We start from the raw sequence: 13,885 nt of genomic DNA on the forward strand, positions 1-13,885 counted from the left end.
TATGGCATGGGCTATATTGAGTAGAAAGCTCCTAGCAGTTGAGACTCCATGAACTGTCATCTACCTCCTTAGTCAATGACACATCATACATGAGATAGGATTTTCCTCATTTGAATTGTGAAAGCCCAGAAGTAGGACATGACCAACCCAAAGTCACACACAGATTAAATGGCAGTGCCGGAACAAGCACTTGTATTTTCTAATTCTAAACACAGGTGAACGTGTTGCATATGACCTCACAATAGTCTGTGAAAATTGCTCATCACTGGGACAGCCCTGGATCTAGAGCTCAGTTATCACCAGGTGTCCTGGACTGTGTCACACTGTGGGAGCACTGAGGCATCTAGGGGCAGTGGCCTCTGGCATCTCTGACTGTCATCCTCTACTTTGGCTGTGCCCAGTGCCTGGCCCAAAAGAGACGCTGGATCAATAGGGTGGCTCTCTGGAGAGCTTGTTCAGAGTCCTGCTGTTAGTTAACCACCTGGTAATTTTTCCATTTTGACACCAGGCTGAGTGGCCATGGAGTAGGTCAGTGAGAATATGTGTAGGTTCTGGGGGCCCCATTCCTGAGTCTGGGAGGAGAACACCCAGTGAAGAGAGTGATCAGGGAAGGTGTCTGAGCTAGTGTCACCCGAGGTCCTAGACCACATGTGGACCACTGGCTTCCTAAACTCACCCCAGGTAGGCACACTGACTTCCCAGCCTGTCTCCCCCACCACTGTCTCCCCTCAGCCACTAAAGACTGTGACCTCTGTCCCTGCCACCTGTTCTGATTGGTTTAGCCACTACCAGCTGCCATTCCCACTTCCAGCCCTATCCTTTCCTCTCTGCTCCCAAAAGGATCTTCCTCTCACAGATGCAGGCAGGTCATGAAAGACACAAGATCAAGTCTATGCTGTTTGCATTTAGGCAACGGCCTTCCTAATGCCCCCAGGTCCTGATGAGCCTTTCCAGTCCCATCTCCAGAGGCTCCCCACACAGACACAGCACACTGCTTGCTGAGATCTGCACAGGCCACACACTGAAATAATTCCTGTGCCTAGAAGTCCCTCTCTCACTTCCACCAACCATCACACCCCCAGGCATTAAAGCCCAGCCCAAACATCACCTCCCATGGGAAGCCTTCCCTCCACATTCCTCTTCTACCCTGGGAGTGTGAATTGCACTGAAATGGTCTGATTGTGTTTTGTTACGTGTCACAATGAATCTGATTGTCACACTCACTTTTTTATCCAACAGTCCTGGCACATAGTAGGTGCTTTATCAATGTGTGTATTTTTTAATTTGAATTTTTTATATGAACACTCCTGCTGTTCTATGTGTATGTTATTTTTTTAAATGAAATAAATGAAGGAATGAATTCTTTCTACTTGAACTCAAAGTACTGCACACTCTACCACTGGCTAGTTTTTCACCCTGATCTTCTAACCCCATGGCTTCTAGCTCTCTAAACACATCAGACTATTAATTTGAAACATATTCTCCAACCTCTTTGGGCTACAAGGGTCCCCTGTCTCAACTGCCTTTCCCCCGTATCTGTCAATCACCATCTTCCCTTTCAGGTCCATCTGCTTCAACACCACTACAAAATACTAAGAGTCTATTATGCAGCGAAAAAGTTTTATGAGCATTTCATTTGACTCCTAATAATGGCTCTAAACATTAAACATTATTATCTCTGGTTTACAAAAGATTAAACTGAAACTCAGAGAAGTCAAGCCACTTGTTCAGGATCTCCCAGTGAGTCAGAATGTCTCCTTCTGTGTGAACAAGCTGCCCCTCAGGCCTCTCGAGCTCAGAATGAATCTCTTCTTCCTTCTAGTTTGGAGTTCCTCAGCCTTTTCATTATCACCACCTAAGGAAGCTTTTAGGACATTTTTTTCCTCCTAGTAGCCCTCCTCCCCCCATTAAATTGTAATGTCACAGATTTACCATCTGCTTACATACCCTTTGTATATCTGTCCTTTATTTTTTAAAAGTAAGATTTTTTTAATTTCCTAAGAACAAATTTTTCTCCCTTATGGAAGGTGGCGTTATCCTGTTGAAAATTCCTGTACTATGGCTGGGTGCAGTGGCTCGTGCACGTAATCCCAGCACTTTGGGAGGCCAAGGCGGGCTGAAGTCAGGAGTTCAAGACCAGCCTGACCAACATGGAGAAACCCCGTCTCTACTAAAAATACAAAATTAGTTGGGCGTGGTGGCACATGGCTGTAATCCCAGCTACTCGGGTGGCTGAGGCAGGAGGTTGAACCTGGAAGGCAAAGGTTATGGGGAGCTGAGATTGTGCCATTGCACTCCAGCCTGGGCAACAAGAGCGAAACTCCATCTCAAAGAAACCAACAAACAAACAAAACAGAAAATGCATGTTCTATATCACCTTCTTTGTGAAGTGTGGCCCTTACCGTAGAGTTTGTAATTTGTTCCCCACTCCACTGTGATTCCTGTGTTCCAGGTACTGTGGCTTAGTAACAATTTCCCCACAACTTAGTGACATAAAACCATTACTTGTTATATTCACAAATTCTGTGGGTTCACAAATTCAGACAGGGCAAATGGGAGGCTTTTTCTCCTCTGCTCCACAATGTCTGGGATCTCAGCTAGGACCCTCCTAGACTGGGGCTGGAGCACACTGAACACTCATTTCCTCTCATGTTTGGGAGTTGATGCCAGCTGTTGGCTGGCACCCTAGCTGAGGCTGTTGGCTGGAACACCTACCTGTGGCCTCTTAATGTGGCCTGGGCTGCCTCACAATATGGTGGCTGAGCATCAAGGGTGAGCAGCCGAGAGAAAAAGAGAGAGGGCCAAGTGGTGTCCTCTTTTACAGCCTAACTTAAAGTCATGGAGCATCACTTCCACTATGTTCTGTTTATCGATGCAGTTACAAATTATGCCCAATTCAAGGGAAGAGGAAGCCAACTCCACCTCTTGATTGGGGAATGATAAAGTTTTAAATCTCTATGGGACTGGATATGTTGCTGTGGCCATTTTGGGGAAGTACAGCTTGTTGTACTCCAGTATCTGCTGATCTGCAACACTGGTGCCCCACTCCCAACAGCCACCCCATCTTCACATGGCCTTGTACACGGGGTAATGCTGATACATATGTCTGGAATGTATCCGGATGCTCTAAGTTAAGAGGATGAAGCCCCAGGCCTTGGTCCATTCCTGCCAATACCAATATGTAGTTACTGTGGTCCAGAGATCCCTGGAGAGGCCAGCTGTGGGCAAGAAGCTCACTGAGGCACCAGGGTGCCCTAGAACAAATGGTAAGTGAGAACAAGCATTACAAGAAAAGTCCTGGTGTAAAGTGTTTGGGTCTTTCTTGTTCCCCTCTCAAAAGCAGTTCAGTGATTTTTGGAAATGTTCAAACTAGTCATATTCCACTATATATATAGATAGACAGATAGAGTGAGACACCCAGAGGAGCTGCAATAGAATTTGACTTATATTCTTTTTGTTTTGTTTTGTTTTTGTTTTTTTGTTTTTGTAGAGACAGAGTCTCGCTCTGTCACTCAGGCTGGAGTGCAGTGGCACAATCTCGGTTCACCGTAACCTCCACCTACTATGTTCAAGTGATTCTCCTGCCTCAGCCTCCCAAATAGCTGGGATTATAGGTGCACGCTGCCACGTCCAACTAATTTCTTTTGTATTTTAGTAGAGACAGGGTTTCCCATGTTGCCCAAATGAGAATATCAATGAAACTAATGTTGTCACTAATCAGCAAAATACCAGTCAACCCCCGTTTGGCAATATGCTACCTGTATTGATATTTCTGTCAACGCCACTACCATCCATACAATGGAACATGTTTTAAAATGGCAATAATCTGTACAAGAAGCCATAATGTATATACAAAAATAATTTCACCATTTTCAAGCTCAGGAAATATTAGCTTAATGTTCTAACAGTCCCTAATATGATCTATGTCATCAATTAAACTCAAAAAGTTTTATTGGGAAAAATAGAAACAACCTATTCAGTTTCTGACTTTGGATTAACATTAATCAGCTAATGGATATTATCATATGTACCCAAACTAGATCTGTAGAAGCAAGGACAAATGAGTGCCTTTTTTATTTGAATCATTTATTATTTTATTTTGAATTACTATTACATGTTAATTTCATAAAAACTCACCAATGCCATTGTAAGTGTTATTAGAATGAAAAGGATAAACGAACTGTGATCCTTGTTATGAAATGCCAAGTGTAGAATTTAGATATATTTTTGGAAATAAAAGAAACACTGAATGTTATTAATGAATAACATAGTAAAGTTAGGCTGAGAAAAAAACAAAACAAAATAAAACAGCAAAGAAGAGCAATCAAGATACTGATCATGGATGAGCCCATTGTTCTCCTGTGCTGTAGCACTACACTGACCTGATTCACACTTGAGTTAGAATATATTTAATTGCAAAAGGTACCCTTATGTTCTATATTTGGATAAAAGTCCATATGAAATCACTTAAGTGTATTTATTGTACATGTTAAATAAATTAATTCACTTAGAAAAGGTACTTGTTTATAAATATTGAAAATAACAACACTTGCTAAATATATAGGTTTGAGCCACTGGAGAAATGAGAACTAAATTCCCAAGCATCCATCTCTCCTTAGGCCTGGGGCTGGGGCACTTCTGCTTCTCCACCTGCAGAGGTGACTGGGACCCTCCACAGATGCCAGGAAGGCAGGTAGTGGACATGCTGCTGTGTTGTCGGACAAGCATACCTGCCCTGGACAGAGCTGCGGAAAACACAAGTGGTTCTGGACCTTAAACTGGGTGAGATAAGACATACTAAGGATAAATACCATGGCTATAAATACGGTCCATGAAACTAGATCATTTTTCAGGCTGTTGAATTTCAAATGCCTGCCAAACAAAGTGTAATATCTGGGTCTCTCTTTTTGCAATTCTACTGCAAGGGGTGGCATAAATCCAATTAATTTAAACAAGAAAATCAGAACAGTGAGGACCAGAAGAGTTAAATAGTCCAATCAAAACTTGGAATTAAAATTAATTTCACAAATTTTAACATGCCAGTAGGAAGAAATTAAATTTAACCCTATATTTCAGTCAATGCCACAATAATGATAGACTAAAGAAGATTGAATGTTGATTAATTTCTCTACTGCAGTCCTGGGGTTTAGAATACTCAGGTGAATTGCATCCATTTGTCTGATTGGCCATCTGGGGATGGGTAATTCAGAGTTGAAGACACCTGGGAAACCTCTCTTCCAAATAAAATAAAACCCCACAAAGCATTGGTGAAGTCAAATGCTGGATTATTTATTTTATTGGTTATAAATGACTGAAACCCAATTTAAATGGCTTACATAACTGAAAAAGTGCAAGGATAGCATGGCTTCAGGCCTGGCTGAGTGCAGGTGTTCAAGGCTGGGTCTCTGTCTCTTCTCTGCCCTGGCTGGCTTTGCTCCTAGGTTGTCACTATCCATGAGACATCCCTCTGCAGATCCAGACTGCAGCTTTCAATTCAACAGAAAGAAGTTCTCTTACAAGTTTCCTACAAACATATCTGAATTGAGTCTTCTTAGCCTGGCTTGGATCATATGATCATTGCTGAACAAATCACTGTAGCCCAGGAAATGCAATAAGATCAATGTCCTTACCAACCACCACCAAATCACATAGGCTGAGTAGACAAAGGGTAATTCCCCTAAAGGAAAATCAGTCCTCCAGAAGGAGGAGAAATGGGTGCTGGGCAGCACCTTTCTGAAGTCCTGCACAGGATAGGCTTAATGTAAAAACCAGTTGGAAAGCCAGGCAGAAGGGATGCTGATCACAGCCCAAGTGACCCTGTGGACCCATGTGGAGACTCCTGCATCATTGCCAGCCTGGCTCTAGCTCTGCTTAATCTCTAGATCTTTAGTGGACTAGAACTAACCTTCAACTGCTGGTTCATGGCAATTTTCACATGGCATTGTCATTCTTCAATGTGTCTACCTTCCCACTAGAGTGTGGACAAATCCTGAGGTCGAGGTCTTGTCTTTCCCACTTCTTTGGCACCAACAGATGGCTGGCATGGACCAGATGCTCACTGAATCTGTGTTTAATAGAGGGATGATTCTAGGTTCTTTGCTGCTACAACTGAGATGAAAATTCTCAGATTAGACCTTGACTTTTCTTGCATAAAAAGAATACCCTTCTAGAGCTTCAGCAGCACCAGGACCTTAGCTTTCTTTTCCTCCTCTTCCTCTGCCTCCCTTTTCATTTTTCTTGTTTACAGTTACATAGTTGTGAATCCTAGGGAGGGCCCATCCCCTCTGTCTCACCTATGAGTCACTCAGAGAACATGAGTTCCCCATGAGGGAAGCCAAAAAGTCACAACATCTTAAAGCAGGGGACAGCAAACTATGGTCCAAGAATCCACTCCACCCCAACACCCGCTTTTGTAAATAAAGTTTTATTGGAACACAGCTACAAATGCATTGTCTACTGCTGCTTTTGCACCACAATGGCAGAGTGGAGTGGCTGTGATAGAGGCTGTATAACCCACTGATGTGGTTTGTCTCTGTGTCCCCACTCAGATCTCATGTTGAATTATAATCCCCAGTGTTAGGGGAGGGATCTGGTGGGAGGTGATTCGATCAAGGGGGTGGATTTCCCCTTTGCTGTTCTCATGATAGTGAGTTCGTTCTCATGAGATCTGGTTGTTTGAAAGTGTGTAGCACTTCTCCCTTCACGCTCTGTCTCTCCCCTGCCACCATATGAAAACATGCTCGCTTCCCCTTCACCGTTTACAATGATTACAAGTTTACTGAGGACTCCCCAGCCATGCCTCCTATACAGCCTGTGGAACTATAAGTCAATTAAACCTCTTTTCTTTGTAAATTACCCAATCTCAGGTAGTTCCTTATGGCAGTGTGAGAATGGACTAATACACCCACAAAGCCTAAGATAATTACTAGCAAGCCCTTTATTTAAAAAGTTCAGAAACCTCTGTCCTTGAGGGCTGGGCACAACACATCTCTTGTATGTGTGTCATGGGTCACCACAGGTTTCAGGTGTGTCCCTGGTGGGGGAGAGGTGGTGGGGGTGGGGATACACTGAATTGCCCTGATCTTCAAGCGGTTGCTAGTGCTCATGAAAATTCAGATTACTGAGTGGACAAGTAGATTCTGGACCAGGCCAGGTATGGAAAGAAGCTGCCCAAACTCCATAATACATGGGATGAGGAAAAGCAAATCCTGAGGTAACTTAGAAAGCCTCACAGCCCACTTTAATTCTGGGTCTGCCTGTTGAGAAGCCTTGGATTAAAGCAGAAGTTCTCAAGCGTGACTGCATTTTGAAATCACCTGGGATGCTTTAAATCCTTTAAATCCTGGGGAGCTTTAAATACTTGAAATCTCTAAAAATTATGATTTAATTGGTCTGTGACACAGGCTTTGAGATTTTAAAAAGAGCGATACTCCCCAGGTGATTCCAGTGGCAGTTAAAATTGAGAACCACAGGGCCAGTGGTTAGCAGATCTGGGAGATAAGAAGGTGGTGCCAGTCTGGGGGAAGGAGGCAAGAGTGGAAACGATGCCGGTTTCAGACTCTGGCAGGCTGAGGATTCTGACTCCACACCCAAGCTGCGCGTTGGTCGGCTCGCCATTTCACTGCTCTGAGCCTCATCTTCGGTATCTGTAAATTAGAAATGAGAATACTTCTCTCACAGTATTGTTATGAGGATTATGTAAAATTAGTCATTTATTTGTTTATTCTGGAAAAGTAACTGAGATGCCTACTATGTTTCTGACATTGTTCAAAGCCCTGGATAATACATCTGTGAAGAAAACAGACCAAGGTGCTTGCTAACCTGGAGCTGACACCATGGTGGAAAAACCAGACACTAAATAAAGGAATAACATAGTTTCAGAGAGTAAGGAATGTCATGAAAAGAGGCAATGTAGAATGGTGGCATGAGAGTGACTGGGACGGGGCTATTTTGAAAGGGTGACCATAGAATTTTCTCTGAGGAAGTGACATTTGGGTAACAGTCTGAATGAGGAGAAAGATCCAGCCATGCAAAAAGAATTCCAGGCTGAAGCAGCAGCACATTTAACAAACTTCACAATGGGAGAGGAGGGTAGAGATTCCTATTCCAGGAACAGAAGAAGGACCAGTGTCCTTGGAGCACAGGGCATTGGGAGAAGGGATTGGGGGAGCCAGATTTAGTAGAATTCTTGCAGGCCTTGCTAAAAAGTCTCATTCTTCTTCCCGCAACTACAGTGGTAACCAATAAGATGATTTTAAGCAGGAGAGTGATATGATCTGTTACAGGGATTTTTGAAAGACCCTGTGGTTGCTGGGAAGCAATAGATTCTAATGTATGCATAACAAGTATAGTCAGTATTTTTATTATTTATTTATTCAGAACATATTTACTAAGCATCAAAAATAGGCTAGGTAGTAGACAAAAGAAAATAGCTAATGCTATACAGAGTCTTGTGGAGTATTTTTATTACTTGGTTTTTACTTTTATCAAAACTATTCATGAACGTGATTTTAAAAGTCAAATAGTTATATAGCACTTGTTGCAAAAAAAAAAAAAAAAAAAAAAAGAGCAATCCCTCTATTATTCCACTTACTATCTCCACTTCTTCATAAAAACACTTTCATGTCTTTTAGCTGGTTTCTAAGATATTTCCTGCCAACTGTCCCTCCCTATCTCCCATACAATGTCTTTAAATAAATGTCTTTTAGAGTTGTTTCCTAACATCTGAGTTTTAAGAATTAATGATGGATTTCCTGTATATACCCTCACTTTGTATACCTACTTTGTAATCATAGTTCACAGGTGAGGCATTATATTAGTCTGTTCTCATGCTGCTAATAAAGACATACCCAAGACTAGATAATTTATAAAGGAAAGAGGTTTAATTGACTTACAGTTCCTTTATAGGAACTGTGGGAGGTCTCACAGTCATGGCAGAAGGCAAAGGAGGAGCAAAGTCACATCTTGCATGGTGGCAGGCAAGAGAAAGCTTCTGCAGGGGAACTCCCATTTATAAAATCATCAGATATTGTGAGATTTATTCTTTACCATGAGAACAGTATGGGGGAAGCTGCCTCCATGATTTAGTTATCTCCACCTGGCCCTGCATTATTACAATTCAAGGTGAGATTTGGGTGGGGACTCAGCCAAACCATATCAGGCATGTGGACTATTATAATTGTTTTCTCTTTTGTGCACATATTATTTTTCTTATAGTTCAAAATTTTATCTAGTTTCTTTATGAAGTTGTCCATGCATTAACCACAAATTTGACTCTTTCATTTGTGTAAGTATGTTCTCAATACGTTCAAATGCATTAGTCACTGATAAATTTTATCTTCTTGAAAAATTATTTTCTGCTCCAATATAGACTAGTTGCCTGATAGGCCTAGAGCCAAACTTTGGTCTTAGGATTTTCCTTCTCTATAGCACTTGAGATTTCTCTTGTGTTAGGTACCTTGTTTCCTAGATCCTGTGTCTTCTTTCATTATCTACTCCCTTGTGTCACTGGAGCACATCCAGGTGCTTGTTGAGAAAGGATGCGTGAAAGGTATATCTTTTTGAGACTTAATCTGTCTAAAATATCTTTATTCTACTCTCACACTTTGTTAATATTTTGGCTCAGAGAATTCTCAGTTAGAAATTATATTTCATTGATAGGGTTTGGATATTTGTCCCTGCCCAAATCTCATGTTGAAATGTAATCCCCAGTGTTGGAGGTGGGGCCTGGGAGGAGGTGTTTGGATTATGGTGGTGGATCCCTGATGAGTGACTTGGACCATTCGCTTGGGGATAAGTGAGCTCTCACTCTGAGTTCACGCAAAATTTGGTTGTTTAAAGGTATGTGGCACTTCTTCCCCTGATGTCTCTCATTTGCTCCTGCGTTTGCCATGTGGGGTGTCTCTTCCCACCTCACCTTCTGCAGTGAGTTAAACCTCCCTGAGACTTCCCTAGAAGCCAAGCAGATGCTGGCACTGTACCTCCTATACAGCCTGCAGAACTACGAGCCAATTCAACCTCTTCTCTTTACAAATTACCCAGTATCAGGTATGTCTTTATAGCAATGCAAGAAATTTTGAAGCTGTTGCTTTATTGTCTTCTAGCTTACAGTGTAGCTATTGAAATGTCTGATGCCATTCTGATTCTCGTTCCTTGGTTTGCAACATTTCTCTGCCTCTGTCTCTCTCCCTCTTTCTCTCTCAGAACTTGTAGAGTCTAGTTGCCCCCAGTGTATTAAAATTTCATGATGTGTCGTGGTGTGTACATGTTTACACATTGTGCCGTGCTAGGTATCTCTATATTGTTCTCAGAAATGTATAATATTCAGATGTTAAACTTGCTGGGTCTAGTCTTTTTAATTTAATTTTCCATTCTTTTTATTTAAAAGTTTCTGCTCTGTATTTTGGAAAAATATTCTCAACTTTACCTTCCAAATGCCAATTGGGTTTTTCATTTCTGAGTCATATTTTTAATTTCTAAGTGTTCTTCTTTATTCTCTGAAAATTTCCTCTCTTATAGCATACTGAAAATATTAATGTCAATTATTTTCTTTTCCTTACAAAATCCGTATTTCCTCCTACTTGCTTCATTCATTCATTCAACTAATATTTTTTGAATGCTTATCATATTCCAGGCAACTGGAAACTTGGGATAACTCAAGAAACAAAACAAAGATCCCCAACCTTGTACAGATCACATTTTGTTTGATTATTTTCCCATCTCTTTTTATATCAGAAACTTCCCTAATGGGTCTTGTGAACCTTGGCTCCCTGTTCATATTTAAGAGAATGGTACAAAAAAAAAAAAAAAAAAAAAAAAAAAACAAATGAGAAGTTTTATGTGTGAGGGAAGTACTTGTTATTTAAAAATCTGTATTGTAAGTGACAAGGCTGGGGTGTTTCCTTGGAGAACTTCTGATACCAGCCTCTTTGGGTCCTCTATACGATTTATCTGGAAAAGACCTTCCAGTCTCCGCCTGGTAGGTCTAAGCCTGACTGCCGCTTTTCTGGGGATTGAGTAGGAAAACATTCCCTATATTAATTTCCATGTAATCCCCCCATTTTCAGTGGCTGGTGTCTGGAGATTCTGTTTTACCCCTGGAGACACTATGTCTCCAATATTCTGCTTGGCCGTCACAGCCTCAGTGCTGAGTTGGGGAAAGAATCCATCACCTTCTTAAACAAACGTTCAATCAATTCTTTTGTTTTAGCCTCATGGTTACTTTCCTTCCAGGGGCATGAGTGGCAGTTCCTGAGCCTTTAGACCCGAAGGCTTAGAGATCTGCAGTGTAAGTCATTTTGCTCTGCATCTCCCTGGTGCTGGCTTTGGCTTTGGCTTTCTTGGGCTGCTAAATGGGTTACATTTCACAGTCTGCTTTCCACCACCTGAAATTCTAGTGCTGAGGTCCCTTCTACTGTTCTCTCTGTCATCTGGGTTTATGCCTTTAAAACGTCCCTTTACTAATATTTTGCTGATGTTTCAGGAGGAAGCAGAGCTGAAATGTATATATTCCATCTGATATTTTTAGCTGTCCTCCGAATCCTTAGTGGATTTTTTGGAGGGTGAAGAACTTAAAATTCCTTTGAACTTACTGTGGGCTAGAAACAGAGCTAAGCATTTTTATCTACACTATTGAACTTAATCCCCACAATAATGAACTTCTGGAAATAGAAAAAATAAAGGCTTAGAGAGATTAATTTCATGATGATCAACTTAATTCAATTTAGAAATAATTGATTAAACAACTGTTCTGTGCCTCAAACTGTGTGAGATGCAGAGGATGAATATATTGATGTAAACATTCAGTCAACTGAACCTGAACCTTGACCATCCTAGACTCTTCTACTGTCCTCATCATATTCTACTGCTTTTCTCTCCTCAGTATCCCTCAGCTGTGCTCTCCTCTGCTTCCTGGAGATACCAGCCTTGGTTAAGGGCTTTAATCTTTTTTCCAGAACTTGAAGTAGTGCACTACCTGGACTTTATACCTCCAAGTCCACTACCCCATCTGTAACCAAGATGGTCTTTCTAAACCGTCAGTCTGATCACATCACTCTTTTGTTTAAAATGTAAGTGTGGTGGACATTACTACTGCACACCAGCATCTGGCCAAGCAGCCCAGCAGTCATTTGCAAACAGGGAAGTACCTAATTTGTCTTCAAGTCTTCGGCACTTAGCTCAGGGCCGACCATCCTAGTGAGCATCCACAAATGTTTAAGGAACTGAACTAAATATAATCATCTAAGCCATCCCAAGATTAAATTCTACCACTTAGTGCATTGAAATCCACCAGAATTCCAACTCCACTGTGAATGATCCCAGACTTCCAGATGGCTTCCTTCTTGAGTCCAGTGGCAGCATCTATTGCTTTGCAGCCTCCCTTCTCCTCATTCTTTGGGTTCTTCCTTGAGGGAGGTTCCTCCCTCCTCCCTCCTGGACTTCCTCTGTTCATATCCTTGGTCTTCTCCTTCTCCATTGCTAGAGAAAAGGCAAAGCACCTGGACTGATACTTTTTTTTTCAAATATCAGAAGGGTGGGAAGGGAAGGAGCAACAGACCCTTCCCATTAGCCAAAGCAGGACATCTTGGGGTGGCCTTGGAGGCCCAGCTCAGTTTTATGTTCTGAATCTTCCAGAGTTGTTCAGTGCATTAATTTCCACCAGGGAAACAGTTGATTAGACTGTTGGGAGAAGGAGAAGGGGAATGGTAGAAAAAAAGTTTATTTGGTTTTTACATTACTCTTATAGTATTAGGTGGGAATTTCCAAGAAATTATGTGGCAGTGACGTTATAACTTTCACACGATGGCTGGAAGCAACATTATAAAAATATTGCCTAACACAACTCCATATGGACATATGAAATTTCATTCCATTTTATGCATGTAATTAAGTGGCCCACATAATGAAGTACTGTGTGTGTGAAAAGGGAGATGCCTTATGTAGGTGAAAGATAGCTGGGCAGGAACAAGACTGGTTTAAAGGGAGAATAATCAAAAAGGGTGCTGAAAATTATTGCACATTATTCTGTGATGGATTTTTTCCCTTAAAGCTAGTTTTCTTGTGGTAAGCAAGACAAATACATTTCATATCCTCCTGCTAAAATACTCTACCACTGTGTTTACCCGAGGTAGTGAGCAGAAGTTCTGAGCTTGGAGTCAGATACAGCCAGGTTCAAATATCAGATTACCACTTACTAGCAAAGTGACCGAGGGTAGGTGGCTAAACCAGTAGTAATCCCCAAACCAGCAGCAGCATTTGGAAGCTCGTTAGAATTCAGATTCAAGGGTGCCAACTCAGACCCACTGAATCTGAGAAACGAGCCCAGGAATCTGTTTGTACAAGCCCTCCTGGTGATTCTGGTGTTCACAAAAGAATGAAAACCACTCACTCAAATTATCAGAGCCTTAATTTCTTTATTATTTTTTTATTTTTTTATTTTTTTTAATTTTATTTATTTATTTATTTTATTTATTAATTATTATTATTATACTTTAAGTTCTAGGGTACATGTGCATAACGTGCAGGTTTGTTACATATGTATACTTGTGCCATGTTGGTGTGCTGCACCCATCAACTCGTCAGCACCCATCAACTCGTCATTTACATCAGGTATAACTCCCAATGCAATCTCTCCCCCCTCCCCCCTCCCCATGATAGGCCCCGGTGTGTGATGTCCCCCTTCCTGAGTCCAAGTGATCTCATTGTTCAGTTCCCACCTATGAGTGAGAACATGCAGTGTTTGGTTTTCTGTTCTTATGATAGTTTGCTAAGAATGATGGTTTCCAGCTGTATCCATGTCCCTACAAAGGACACAAACTCATCCTTTTTTATGGCTGCATAGTATTCCATGGTGTATATGTGCCACATTTTCTTAATCCAGTCTGTC

The sequence above is a fragment of the Macaca thibetana genome, chromosome 14 (genome assembly GCF_024542745.1).
Source record: "Macaca thibetana thibetana isolate TM-01 chromosome 14, ASM2454274v1, whole genome shotgun sequence".
Classification (NCBI taxonomy): domain Eukaryota; kingdom Metazoa; phylum Chordata; class Mammalia; order Primates; family Cercopithecidae; genus Macaca; species Macaca thibetana.